General features: G+C 38.1%; 1 long non-coding RNA gene across 3 annotated transcripts; it reads left to right on the forward strand.

Moving 5' to 3' along the window:
• Window positions 1-3038: 3038 nt before the first annotated feature.
• Window positions 3039-10769, forward strand: LOC149777534 (uncharacterized). 3 transcript variants are annotated; one of them, XR_016416185.1, is made up of 5 exons: window positions 3039-8222; window positions 9074-9270; window positions 9777-9934; window positions 10128-10234; window positions 10687-10769. It is a non-coding gene; the product is annotated as an uncharacterized LOC149777534 (long non-coding RNA). The 3 variants fall into 3 exon arrangements; XR_016416186.1 differs by having other exon boundaries at window positions 3056-7787; window positions 8133-9270; XR_016416184.1 differs by having other exon boundaries at window positions 3043-9270.
• Window positions 10770-15114: the final 4345 nt, after the last annotated feature.

A 15114-nucleotide genomic window follows, 5' to 3' on the forward strand; every position in this document is an offset into this window, starting at 1 on the left:
TTGATTGTTTAAACTCACCCCTTACACCAAAAAAGGCCCTTTTCAGGGCCATCCACGTCTCTCGAAAAGAGATAGACTTTCAATTGCCAATAACTAAAAAAAACCATTTTACCCAATAGTACCTGTCTGTGTATGAGTGTGCGTGAGTGTAGGTTCTTATTTTAAAATCAAAACCCAAAGACACTTACCTTTTATAATTAATTTATTCTTTTATAAATATTTACAATTCACAATTCGCAACAGAGCACTTTAAAAAGTTCATAGACTTATTCTGTCTCATTGTTCACTCTCTGTTTTTTTAATTTCTTCACCGTCATAGTCTTTTCCTCCTCTTCCTCCTCACTTTCTTCCCTTCTTTTCTTCTCCTGTTTCTTTTTCTTCACCTGTCTGTTTTCTTCCTCTTCTTCTTCCTCTTCCTCTGAAGAATCCCTCTCTTCTTCTGACTCCTCTTGTTTCTTTTTTGGGCAGTCTGGTGACCAATGTCCTTTTTCTTGACAATAATAACAGGTATCTTGACTTTTGTCTCTTCTAACCCCTTTTTTTTCTTTTTTGATGGTCTGGACACTCTGAAGACCAATGCCCTTTCTTCTGACAGATATAGCAAGTATCTTGACTTTTATCTTGAAAGGAAGGAGAGTAGTCCTTCGATTGGTCTGAAGAGAATTTTCTAATGACCCCTCGCAAAGCTCTGATGAAACGTTTGATCTTGGTAGTCTCTTCCATCGTTGTGCTCAGTTTGAGAGTGAAATGAATAGTGAAAGGACAAGACACATACCCTTTATATACGCTGGTCTGCTGTGACTATAAATTAGTCCATGGTGTTTAAACTTTAGTCATTTGACTTTTTGCTATCGAGATGAAATGATCCAATTCATTTGAGAAGAAAGAAGAAGAAAGTAAGAGGCAGAAACGTGATCTATCGCCTCGTACCAGGGCTGAAGTCTTGGCACAAATTCATGCCAGTGATTTTGAAGAGGACATGAGTGAACCAGAATCCAAACCCTCTAAACAAAGTTTACCACCCTTAGTCAACCCTGAAAAGTACTATGACATTCGAGAGACGGAAAAGCGTCCCTCTAGAAAATTTAGAACTACGGCTTACAAATACACAGTGATGTTTAAAGATTTCAAGTCTGAAGTACTGTTAGAGAAAGCAGAAGGGTTCATCACCGACATGTGGGATTCTTTGCTCACCACACTCAAGCGATAATGTCAACCCAAAGAAGATGATCGCTTGAGACTTTCCATACAACATGATGGCTTGAAATCCCCTGTTTGGATTGAGTTTAGCAGCCCTGCAGAATTGACCACTTCCAAAGTCATGGACAAGATTCAACACGTGCAACAATCTAATGACCAGTTTGACATCACCGATGGAAAAGTCACACTGGACATGACCCACGTCTCTCCTCCTCAAGGGACCGGACAATGCAGAAAGACCTTATTGGTCAACAACCTTCACATTATCAAAACAAGTCTTGTCCAAATTAACAATTTTCAAGACCACATGTGTTTAGCCCGAGCCATCGTGGTGGGATGAACTTATGCCGACAAGAACGACACGGTAGAATGGAAAAGAGCCTGGGAAAACATTCGAAAATCGAACTGAGCCAAACAACGAAATGAAGCAGAACTTCTGTTACAACAAGCATGCCTGTCCAAAGACACATCCTGTGGCAATCCTGAGATGCAAAAATTGCAAGATGCCCTAGCTCCACGATACACCTTGAAAGTGCACCCTCAAGAAGTGCGCGGGTCTCTGTTGTTTCGAGGGAAAGACTTTAAGGATGGATTCACCTCTATCATCACGATGACCATTTCGATACCATTACCACTATCACTGGATTCCTGGGATACAAATATTACTGTGAGAAATGTGACTTATGATGGTTATAATAATCGAGAGCAACACAAACATTGTGGATCGAAATGCTCAGGATGTTTGGCCTCTCAACCCTGTCTGAGCGAAGGGCAAGAACCAGTGCATTGTCCTGCTTGTCTGCGCACATTTGTCAGCCCTGCCTGTTACCAACAACATCTGAAGATGCAAGGTTCACAGAAGAAATGTGCTTGTCAACTCCTGAGATTGTGCCCAATGTGTGGACAAGGTCTATGTATCAACAGTACCAAGGCACATGTATGTTCAGGAAAGAAAAAATGTCACATTTGTCACTGCATCGTGGACTTGGAACACCAATGCTACATGCAAAAATATCAATCCCAACCAGAGAAAGAGGATGGTCACAAGAAGAAGAAAGGCAATTTCATCTTTTTCGATTTCGAATGCATGCAAGAGACCGGTATTCACATTCCTAATTTCTGCGTTGCTCATCGAGCGTGCGAGAAGTGATTCAAGAACCTATCTTGAGTTATTGCCCTCACTGCAGTAAGATTCCTGGAGGGCGTGAAAAAATCTTTCAAGGACCGAACACACTAGCCGATTTCACACAATGGGTCTTAGACCCCATCGACAAGACGTGGAGCCAAGAGGACATCGAACATTATTATGGAGAATGTCATCACCATGCCACGGTGATGGCTCACAATTTCTCCAGATACGATGGACAGTTTCTTTTGAGATGTTATACGGAACGTGGCATCGAGCGTCCTAAAATCACTTTGAACGGAGCCAAAATCATTTTCATGCAAGTGGGACAAGTGCAGTTTAAAGATTCGATGAGCTACTTAGCCATGCCTTTGAGTCGAATGCCTAAAATGTTTGGAATGACAGAAATGGCTAAAGGGTACTTTCCACACTTTTTCAATGCAGAAGCCAATCAACACGCCGTTCTGCCCCATTTGCCTCAGGCTCACTATTACGACCCTGACAACATGCGTACCGAACGAGAAACTTTCTACGCTTGGTACCAGGCTCACGCCTCCAACCCTTTCGACTTTCAGGAAGAAATGCTAAAGTATCGTCGTTCCGACGTGGACATTTTACGGCGATGCTGTGGAAAATTTCGAGAACTGTTCATGGAACACGGAGGGGTTGATCATTTAAAAGAGGCTTGCACCATTGCCAATCAACACGCCGTTCTACCCCATTTGCCTCAGGCTCACTATTACGACCCTGACAACATGCGTACCGAACGAGAAACTTTCTACGCTAGGTACCAGGCTCACGCCTCCGACCCTTTCGACTTTCAGGAAGAAATGCTAAAGTATCGTCGTTCCGATGTGGACATTTTACGGCGATGCTGTGGAAAATTTCGAGAACTGTTCATGGAACACGGAGGGGTTGATCATTTAAAAGAGGCTTGCACCATTGCCAAAGCGTGTTCCTTAGTCTACTGACAACGATTCATGCTTGAAAACACTGTGGCTGTCATCAGTCCTCAAACGACCAACTATGTCAAACGTCAATACTCGGTCAAAGCCCCATGCTGGTTGCATTACTTGTGCGACAAAGAAGACAAATGGATTCAGCATGCCCGCAACGGACAGGGCGAAAAGATCATCGGAATGAATTAGGTCGATGGCTGGGACTTAGAAAACCCCAAGATCATGTACGAGTTTAACGGTTGCTTATTTCACGGATGTCCCGTCTGTTACCCTGACCGCGGCACTAAAAATCAGTTCTTACAACAAACCATGGAAGACTTGTACCAGGCCATTTGTCAGCGACGCCTAAAGTTAGAACAGGAAGGATACCAAGTGGTGGAAATGTGGGAACACAAATACAATCACCGTTTGAACACCGATCCCGAGTTTAAACGCCTCATGGAAAGTTACCAGTTCATGGACCCCCTGAACCCAAGTGATAGTTTGTACGGAGGAAGGACCAATGCCACCTGTTTGCTGTACCAAGCTGACGAAGAGAAAGGAGAAGAAATCAAATACTTGGACGTGTGTTCACTGTATCCCTACGTGTGCAAATATTGTTGCTTTCCTGCAGGGCACCCACAATTGTTCACCGAACACATCGACCTAAAAAACATTCGACAATACGAAGGCTTGATCAAGTGCAAAGTTTTGCCTCCCACGAACCTATACCATCCCGTCTTACCTCGCCATTGCCAAGGCAAACTTATGTTTCCTTTGTGCCGTACTTGTGCTGAAACGTGCAACCAAGATCAACCTTGTCATCACACCCAGGAAGAACGGGCCTTGACGGGGACATGGGTCAGCGTAGAATTGTTAAAAGCTCTGAACATGGGATACCAACTGTTAGAAGTGTACGAAATTTGCCACTTTCCCAAGACACAATAATTCCACAAGGGTGACCCCACGCAGAAAGGCATTTTCGCAGACTACGTGGATGCCTTTTTGAAACTGAGCAAGAAGCCAGTGGCTATCTGTCCTGGTGTCACACTCCCGAAGACCAAAAGACATTCAGAGAGAAATTCTGGGCACAAGAAGGCATTACTTAAGATCACATTGAGAAAAACGAAGGCAGGCGATCGTTTGCCAAAGTGGTGTTAAATTGCTTGTGGGGTAAAATGGCACAATGACCGTGTTTACCCAAGATGTAGTATTTGACCGAACCTTCCCGCTACTTTCAGATGATTCACGACAAAGCCAAATTCATGAAACACGTGGACGTCGTTCGTGAGGATTTGATCTTGGTGAATTACGAAGAAGATCTGAACTTTGTAGAAGATGACCCCTTTGGAAATGTCATCATTGCAGCTTACATGACAGCTCATGCTCGCTTAAAATTGTACGAAGCTTTAGAACTGTTAGGAGAACGTGTCTTGTACTTTGACATGGACAGTTGCATTTATATCGATCACCCGAGTCAACAGCACCCTGACATCGAAGGAGACCGTTTAGGAGCCTGGACAGACGAGCACCCCGATGACAAGATTCTAAGTTTCGTCAGTGGCGGTCCCAAAAATTACGGCTACGAATACTGGGACAAACAAGGAGAAGTGCACACGAAGTGTAAAGTGAAAGGACTTACTCTGAATTATCGTACCAGTCGAGTGGTCAACTTTGGCGTATTGAAAGAAGCCTTGCAGTCTAGAGAAAGTGACCACCTATCAACCCAACAAGATTGTACGTTTACCCACACACCACATCGTCAGTTGACCCTTGGAAAAAGTCTATCAAATCGTGTAGCAGAAGCGAGTGCGGCTTCCCACCCACTTTACTTTGCCGTATGGACATGTTGGTATAAAACATTGGTTGTAAGAGGATAGCCACCCACCAGAAGGATGACTTCGCCACAGCAAGAATCGAGTGAGAAATCCAGTGAGAACTCCAAGTTCAAACCCTACCATTTTCCAGTCTTCTTACCTGACTATTGTGATTGTGCCCGTCGATTGGACACGTTTCAAAAATGGCATACGGATAGGGAAGGATTACCTTCTTCGTATGTTTTAGCTAGAACAGGATTTGTCTACTTGGGACCTGAGTCAGGATTGGGATACGAAGTACAGTGTTTCGCTTGCGGACTGAAGTTACGAATGGATCTATGTATCTACAAAGATTCAGCTATTCTGGAACATACTCGATGGTCTCCGCACTGCCCTTACCTTTCAATGGCCTTTCCACCCATTAAACTACGGTACAATTATGACGGTACCTTAGAGACGGTACCTTCCAAAACTAGACGTAAACACATTGCATCCTATTTCATTGTTGTTTCTTTTCCACATAATAGCTTATTTTTTATAAAATGTTAAACTTTACTAATCTTTTTTCAAGATCACTTTAGTTTGCAAAAATATATCTTGTCATTTATTGGCATTCTACATTGAATTTTGTAAACTAGCTATAAACCTGACCTAATTACTCAACTTAACTGCTGACAGAAACAGTCTACAGTAAATGTATTTCATTTCTATAGCTCGATGGATAAACATTACATCTTTTAAAGCTGTGCACAGAATAGGCCGACATATCACGAGTCAGGAAAACATGGGGGTGGTATCCCCTGTGTCCAAAATTAATATCATTTTGAATAGAATATTCTAGTGACAATTGCCTCTTTTCAAATGGTAAGCATTGCTTTTTTTTATTTTCGTCAATCTGTCAAATTCGGTATGCATTTTGCTTTAATATTTGAGATGGAAACCTTAGGTGCATAGAAATGTCAGACAGCATTGTACATCATGGATGGTGTCCAACATACTTTTATGATCATAAAACAAAATCCCATTTTTTAGTTATGGCCACTGATTTAAAAAATATTCATCCAAGCTAAATATAATAATAATAATAATGAGGACTTTGTATAGCGCCTAATCTTTAGAAGCTCTAAGCGCTTTGCAACATTAGACAACATAAAAACATACACAATGATATGATTACAAAAACAAACACCATGAAATTAGAAAACATAAAAAACATGCTGAGAATATTTAAGGTAGTTAACATTATTAAGTCATTAAGTTTGTTTTTGTAGTCAGAATAAGTAGTTTTGAGAGCACTCTTGAATGGGATCACTGCGTCTTTGTGTCTAAGTTCAGTGGGCAATTCATTCCATGTTGCTGGGCCCTGGTATGCAAAAGAATGCTGTCCATGTGACTTTGTTTTCATAGTGAGAATAATGAGTATATGATTGTCGGAAGAGGAGTGTAAGTATCTTGCTTGTGTGTACACATAGGTGAGGTCGGATAGGTATGTTGGACTAGAGTCTGTCAGTGAAACGTAGCACAGAGAACTAATGTTGTGTTTGATTCTGGATAGAATGGATAGCCAGTGTTGGGTGCAGAGCAGCGGGGAGGTGTGCTCTGATTGTGGTACTCTAAGTATGATCCAAGCAGCTATGTTTTGAACTTTTTGAAGTCTCTGCAGTAGATATTAAGATGAACCAGACAGAATTGAGTTACCATAGTACAGTCTTGAAAGTAGTAATGAACACACAAGTGTTTTAGTGGCATCAACTGAAAGATATCTGAGAATGGAGCTGATGCGTCTCAGCTCAAGATATGCAGCCTTGCATATGTTCATGACATGTTGGTACAATGTGAGAGTACTGTCCAGAGTAACACCTAGGTTTTGTACTGATTGTGTGAATTTAATGTTGGTGTTGCTGATATTTATTGTGTGAGGTAAAGGATGTGAATGAGAAAGTCTGTGTTGTAATCAGAATGGCCTCAGTTTTATCATCATTCATCTGCAGCTTGTTACAAGTCATCCATGATTTCACATCAGAAATGCACATCTCTACACCTTGGATGGTAGCATCAACTTCAGTTGGGTGGCTAGATTTGTATATTTGGGTGTCATCAGTGTACAATTGGTGAGACACTGGATGATGATCTATGACACTTGAGAGCAGCTGAGTGTATAGAGTGTAGAGAACAGGTCCAAGAACAGACCCCTGTGCAACACCACAACATAGATCAACTGGGCTGGAGTGTAATCTATTTGCAGACACAATTTGTGTCCTGTGGCAAGGGCGATATGCAGATTGTACATTGCTAAAAAGACTGTTTGAATTCAGGCAAGATGCAAGCTGGGATTGAACAACCTTTTGTAAGATTTTTTATATGAATTGGAGATTAGAAACCGGGCAGTAGTTCTTTAAATCCTTATGGTGTAGTGTTAGTTTCTTCAGCAGAGGTTTTACAATGGGAGTTTTGAAAAATGATGGAAATTATGCTGATGAGAGAGAGGTATTAATAACATCAGTTAGTGAAGGCAATACTGGATCTAAGCACTCAAGCAGCAGTAATGTTGGAATTGGATCAAGTTCACATGACTTTGGTGCACTCTAGGATGATTATTTAAAGGTGAAAATCTCAAGTGGAAACCTTTCTGGTCAGCCATCTCATCCAAAACCTCCTGAAATGGAGAGTATTTTGCAGACTCCAAGATTTCCTCTTATCCTGCTGGTATGTTCTATTTAGTTTATCTGGTCTCTTTTTATTTTTTATCAATTGCTTTTATACCATGCCACAATTGGAAATTCTTTATCAAAAGTATGTATAAATTTCATCATTTTTCTGTCTGTTTAATAAGATGTGTTTAAGAGTACTTACTTACTCATGATGCTGTATATATGAGATTAGATGTTTTGTTAAAAAAGAATGCATTTTGTGATATATTGTATCACTGCTTTATATACAGTGGTCATTGCAACCAGTATGCATTTTGTTTACATGCCAAAAAATCCAGTCTGATTTCTTTGTTTCTTTTTTACTGCAATTAAGGAGTAGTGATAATCTTTATACTCTTAGCTGCATCCAGAAGGACAACACCATCACCATCCCCATCCACTCTGGAGTGGAGAATATAAAGATTTCTCTCTGCCAGTTCCTCTGCAAGTAGTAAGTATTGAGGATGGAAAAAAATGTACATTATAGAATAATGAAACAAATACTACAGGTGTTGACTTTTATATAATCTCTTATTTCATTTACAGCTCTCTAAATATGAGTAGGTCAATTATACACTGTATTTATGAATTTAATTCTCATCTAAGGTAGTAGAACTGTTTTATGTTTGACAAAATGTTGGGTAATTTGTGGCCATACACTAAAAACACATTTTGTAGCATTTAAAAATGCTTATGTTCAATGCACATAAAACTCATTGGTTTGTTGTCACTTCAGTTGATAATAGTCTTGTCATCTTGTAGACATTTTGAATGTTAGTGTTCAATGCTAAGGTCATATACATTGATTCAACATCAAAATTTGTTTGCAAAATGGAAGATTATGACATGAAAGCACAAGCTCTTGTAGCTTAGATACTGTTATTTCAGAACATTGTGAGATGTTAATTAATTAAATTATAGGTCATAAAACATACTGTTCAAGACTTATTTGTGCAAATAAACAATGAATTGTTTTTCATTGATGTGTCGACTGTTCATCATTCCATTGGTTTTTTTATTTTTCTTTCTGATGTATACCATTGTCTTGTGTAAGTCAGACGCCTAAACCATCTACATTGAATGCAGACTTTACAGACACCAGCAGTGAAACAACATATCCAGGGAATAAAAAAATAAAGGATTATAGGGAAAAGTTTTCATATAAACTGTACAAAAACCATGTATTTCATTTCATAAATATATTTCATTGTTAAACCCATGTTCACTGTACAGATCTTTTTAAGGAGTTTATAATAATGATCTTGATCTTTCAAAACTAATTTCATCACAAATCTGTTACAGATTTCCAGTTCAATGTACTTATGAAACTGGACACAAATATTGAGAATTTGTTGGAGCAGCTGGCCCTCCAAGTTCATACACAAGGCCCAGACACAGAATATAGAGAAGAAATTTTTGCAATGTCATGTGATTCAGTGGAGGAACTAGAGGGCCTTTGCCAGAGGTTGGAGGAGAATCCCAAACTCTCCAAGAAGATGGTAAATTGGGGCTTTATTTTCTATTTAAAAAAACTGTTATAACCTTTATTTGCTGTTGTGAACCTCAATATGCATTATGCAAGTTCTGCAGTGCCTGTATAATTATTTTTGGGGGTGGGGTGAACATGTAGTGGTCGGCTGTTTTGTCTTACGGATGTAGGCCAAAACATGTTTAGAGATGAACATGTAACAGGTATTTTACTACATATACACTATTACATATTATGTGGCTACTTTAATTCAATCCTTGAGTGAATGTCATTTATGAAGTTAATAGATTCACGGTGGTTAATTTGGTTTATAATTGCTATTAGTACATTGTGTTGCATAGTTAATGTTATCAAATTTTTTTCAAGTTAGAGAAATTAAATTTGCTTGCAAAACCATGGCAAAAAATAACTATATACAAGCATATTTTGTCACATCGATCATGAAATACTACTACTAATAATAATATCAAAATCAAAAAATAGTAATATTATTATTATTATTATTATTATTTTCAGATATGCTACTTGAGCTCCCTTGGCAGGTTTACAATTGGGGATAGTGTCTGCAGGATGATGAAAAAGCTTAAAACAAAAAGACTGGCCAGAGTATAGTCCAAAGGGACGTAAAGGGAAAAAAGCATTTCAAGAGCTTGTGATATGTCAGGTTTTGATAAGTAAGTATGGCTTGATTTAAATTGTTTTTCATGTGACTTGCCAGAGATTTTTAAATGAATTGATAAAGTAACTTGAGACACATTTCAAAGTACATGTTTTAAAAATATTCCATTGATTATTGCTGGCATTTAGAAAAATGCAATGCATCCTTTGTTGTGAAACTTATTTTAAAACATTGTATTACTCTTGCAGAAGCCTGCTTGAAAACTAATGGCAAAGCAAAGGCAAATGGAATGGAAGAGACCATATCAGAGACCCTCAAATATGCACCCAACCAACGCAGAATGATAAAAAACAAGGTAATCCAAATGACTCTTATTTCATCAATATTGGATTCAGTTTCGTCTTTTAAAGCATAGTATTTGCAAAGCGGATGCATTTCTAAACTGATAACAAAATCAGCTTATCCTATTGCCCAGGACTATCAGAGCTAGAGTCCAGCTAACTACAATATGCATATATCTTGTCTGATCGGACAAGTGCCTCCATTTGGAATTTTTATTCACATGAAATATTTGGATGAAATAAATTCATCTTTGTGCAAATTGATTGCACCATCCACTTGCCAGAAATGACAAGTAAGTGCAAAGTTATCTTGTATCATGGCTTAACGATAGTAAGGGAAGCACAAGTGCAGTGAAGAAAATTTCATACATTTTTATAATGCTGATTAACATGACTTCTGCATATGTAACTAGTGCTGAGATGATATGACTTTATTTAAGCATTACAATTTTGTTTTAATTTGCAGGTGCCTGAGCAGAAGAAGTAATAGATAAACTTTACAGTGGAGTTGGAGACTGATTCTGATTCATAATCTTAATTAAATCTAGAAAATAAGCATTAAAGTCATATTAAAATATCTGTTGTATTGTTTCCTTCTTTCATTTTTCTCTTAAAAACAAATGTCTGAACCTTTAGTCTGTAAATTCAGTGGATTCCTTATCAGCCCATCTACTTTTACTTTACACCATGCTACTTTAAAAAAAAAATGAATTATCCCCATTGGGGTAGGTCCCCCCAACCCCCCACCCTACTTTGTCAACTTACCTGCCACATTTAAATCTAATGGAAGGCCCTGCTGTAAAGCCTGTTAGTAAAACTACCCAACAAGAGGATTTCATACATTTGCAACTCCTAGATGGATGGTAATGTTTTCATTTTTGTAATGTAGATTTGGACATTCTTGCCACCAGTATGGAATATGTGTTTCAGAAACACAAGCAGCTTTCATCAGATTTGCATATAGGTTTTATATGTTGTGAGTATGTTGTAGGAAGTTTTTTTAAATAACATCATATGAGATGATGCCAGTGGAAATGGCAGAAAAGTGTCTGTATTGTTCACCAACTACACCTTGTTCTTACAAAATGTGGCTGTTACACATTCCCATGATGATGTCACTGACAGCCATCAGTGAGGAATGCCCCAACAAGCATAATACAAATTGCTTCCATTGTAATTGTTACAATTCCATTCTGACCACTCCGGTGTCCTAGTGGTTAGAGCGTCCGCCTCAGAAGCGGGAGGTCATGGGTTCAAACCCCAGCCAAGTCATACCAAAGACTTACAAAAATGGTATTAACAGCTACCTCGCTAGACGCTCAGCATTAAGAGGTTAGTGTTAGGACTGATCGGCCTGGTGTCAGGATAATGTGACTGGGTGCAACATCATGCTACATGTTTGCAGCATGATGCCCCAGTGCTATACATCACTATAAACTGCCACACTGCAGACATCGTAGCAATATGACTGAAAAATTATTCAAGCTACGTTAAAAATCCAATCACACACACACAATTCCATTCTACGATCCAGAACCAACACTAATTCTGTACTACAGTTCTTGCATTTCAATCCAATTTTGCTTTTGAAATGTAGTGCCACTCAATTCATAATGAACCCATTCATTTCAAACACTCACAAATACTTATTATTCCTGTCTACAACTGAAAAATATCTATATAAAAAAACGTGTAACTGTGTTTTATGCAAGGGCATGGAGATGCACAAAAACTTGCACCTGAAGCTTGAATAAAACCCCGACTGTGGATAAGACTTTACCCATCGATTACCCCAGCTTGGGGATAAATTCCGACCGTGGCGATTTATTATATATCCTATGACTGCTCTAGCTTGAGGGCAAAATCCAAGCACATCCCTAAAAAGATAACAAGTATAGCGGCTCTTTACCTTCTGTAAATGCCACTTGAGCTTCCTGATGCTGTTGTATCTGCCATTTGACAGAATCACGAATGTGGATATATTTCTTAATTGCCTCTAGTTGTTGAGCTAGTTTAGCTGTATGAAATTCCTTTGTGCAGACTCACTCATTATTAATATTACAACAGTGATTTAATTACACATCACCTGTCAGCACACCGATGATAAGTCAGTTATTTTATAACACACCAACAAGCTTGCCCCTTGCACCCCCCCCCTTTTTTTTTTATTTGGGCACCTGTGGACATGAATCTGCAAGGCTCAAATTGTCATTTTTAATATAAGATCTCAACATTTTTAAGGCCTTAATTTTAAAGACATCCTTAAAACCCCCAAAAGGTTATCAACTGGATCACCAGCCTTCGTTTAGAGTAACAGCAAGTATATATATATATTTAGGTCTAAGGAAACACAATAAAAATGTTTGATTTAACAATGACATATTTGCCTCAGGTCTGTGATCCTGAAGTGAATATTAACTGTCCATTTATTTTCTTGGCTTTTCTTTATTAGGAAATTGATTATAGAGATTTCTGCAATGGTGAAGGCAATGTAAAAATTGGTTACTATAACATACTTTTTACGCCATGTTTGAAAAAATAAATCCAATGGAAAGGTTATAGTCTGAAAATCTTCATTAAATTAAGTTAATATAGGGGAAAAAACTTTAAGAGTTCATAAATATTTTTCAGTGCTGAATAAAGATATAACATAACACTTTCTGCTGTGATTTTAATAGTTTCTGAGAGCATGAAAATTTTCTAGAACTATAATGTATAAATGTTTTCAAAAGATTATATTAATATGAGGGAAAAATCTGTTATGAAATAAACCGACAAGATCTTGTATGAATTCATGTTATCTTTAAATATGATATTTGTGTGAAAATATCTGGAAAAAAAAACAAGATGGTGCCACTCACACATACAATGTAGTTGCCACAGTAGCCATATTAAGAAACTTTTTATCGCTACTTCTGAATGGATAATTGTGTCAGCGTGTCAACATGTGTACAAAATACTTATGTTGATGTCTAGCAGGTCCTGAATGAGAATTATGGTGCTGTACAGACATCCTATAAGGCCACCAATGTGGCCATCCTGAAAATCTTGGTATAACTACTTCTCCTGAATGAATCGTCATATCAGTGAAAGACTTCTTATGTCTAGTTGGACGTAAATGAAAATAGTGCCAATCTAACCTCCAATATGGCTGTTTTAATGGGCATCTGGAAAACCCCTTCCTTGCTACTTCTCCTAGATGGCTGGTCATTTTGACATTGTGCTTTCACTAGATGACCTATTTGATGTCTGGTTGGCCGTAAATGGAACTATGCATATGGTTTTGATGTCTAGTTGGTCCTAAATGTGGTTTTTGCTGCTCATAAACTGCTAATGGTATTATAGTTGGTTCCTTAATGAAACTGCTGTACAAAATTAAAAGGCCTTCTCACTTTCTATCAAGTTGGATACAATTATCTTTACCAGCTAGGATTTCTTGATCCTCTTTTTTATACATCAACCCTTCGCATATGTAGTTAGCTAAAACAGTATTTTGAACAATTAATTGCCCTCTTGCAAATACAATCCCAGTTGCATGCTTTTACCAGTGTGAGAGCTCCTTATATAAGTAGCTAAGTATTCAGTAACTGAATTTCCACATCCACATGCATCAACTCAGAATTAAAAGTTGCAAAACATATACAAATTTGAAAATCTTGAGACATGTGTCACTTTGCATGGTGGGTGTTATGATTTAAATGCAACAAGGAAATTGAATTGGGGTTAATTTCTTTAAGCTGTGTTCAATCATGGGGCCCTGGATTATAGAATGGTCTAGGCATACACATCACTAATCAACTCTCTCTAGTCCAACCAATGTGTGGATATGAGAAAGCTTGCCAGTAGCGTTATGTGTGTTGATTTCTTCCAATAAATATGTTGGTTACCATGTAAAGTCTATGATGTCCTGAAAAATGGTGTTAAGCTCCATACAAGCAAGCTAAACAATCAATGATATAATGGAACAGTAGACACCATTTTAGCTAAATATGCCAAGAATTGATTTAGAGACTTGGTTAGTGATGATGACTTAAAATTGGCAAGGGATTAAAAAGATAAAAGAAATGACCTTTCATGGCACTGTAATATAACAAATGAGGAAAAACAAAAGTTTATTGCAGTTGAACCTTTTGTTTTTTCACAGTTTCAATTTAAGTCATAAGGCCCCTTATTTTGCCTTACCAAACATATAGCAAGTTATTACCTCAAGCCCTAGCACTAATAATGCCTCACAAGTAAGCAGTCTTTTATGAAGTCTCAGGTCTGAGTATATGTCTAGCAATACTTATGTCCAGTTTGTTTATAAAATTCTTTCTCACATGGTACAGTTTTCAGAGAGACACGATAAATTCAACAAGTGTGGTAATGAAGGGACAGACATTCTTTATTTATGCACACATCCCAAAGGGACATTGCTATGTTTGAATCAACACTGAACTGAAGAATGGAGCATCAGCTGCATCAATTAAAATATTGTGGCCCACACAAAATACTGCAAGGACTATAATCAATTTATGAGTGCAATGGGCATGAATTACTGTAGCAGACTGGAGGAAGTAATCCGAATTTATTAATAGCTTGAAGCGAAATATAGTAAAGTTTTCATCTATAATCTGTGGAATCGTTTTTGCACACAGTTTGCAGGATTTGTCTTTGGGTCATCGTTTTTCTTTTTCTTCATCTTTCTAGCTCATGGTATCTTGATAAGTCTTATGGTGCCGTGCAACTGCACTTGATGATTACCACAGCCAGTGACATTGTATCAAATCTTCTGGGATCAGATGATTCAATGCAAATTCCACATAACCTATCACCATCCTCATGTTTGCCATCTGACTTACTAAGTTATTTTGCCTAAATAATAATAAAAACAATCTGGTCTGATGTATTGATA

The sequence above is a fragment of the Sinohyriopsis cumingii genome, chromosome 18 (genome assembly GCF_028554795.1).
Source record: "Sinohyriopsis cumingii isolate HCF-2022 chromosome 18, ASM2855479v2, whole genome shotgun sequence".
Lineage (NCBI taxonomy): Eukaryota > Metazoa > Mollusca > Bivalvia > Unionida > Unionidae > Sinohyriopsis > Sinohyriopsis cumingii.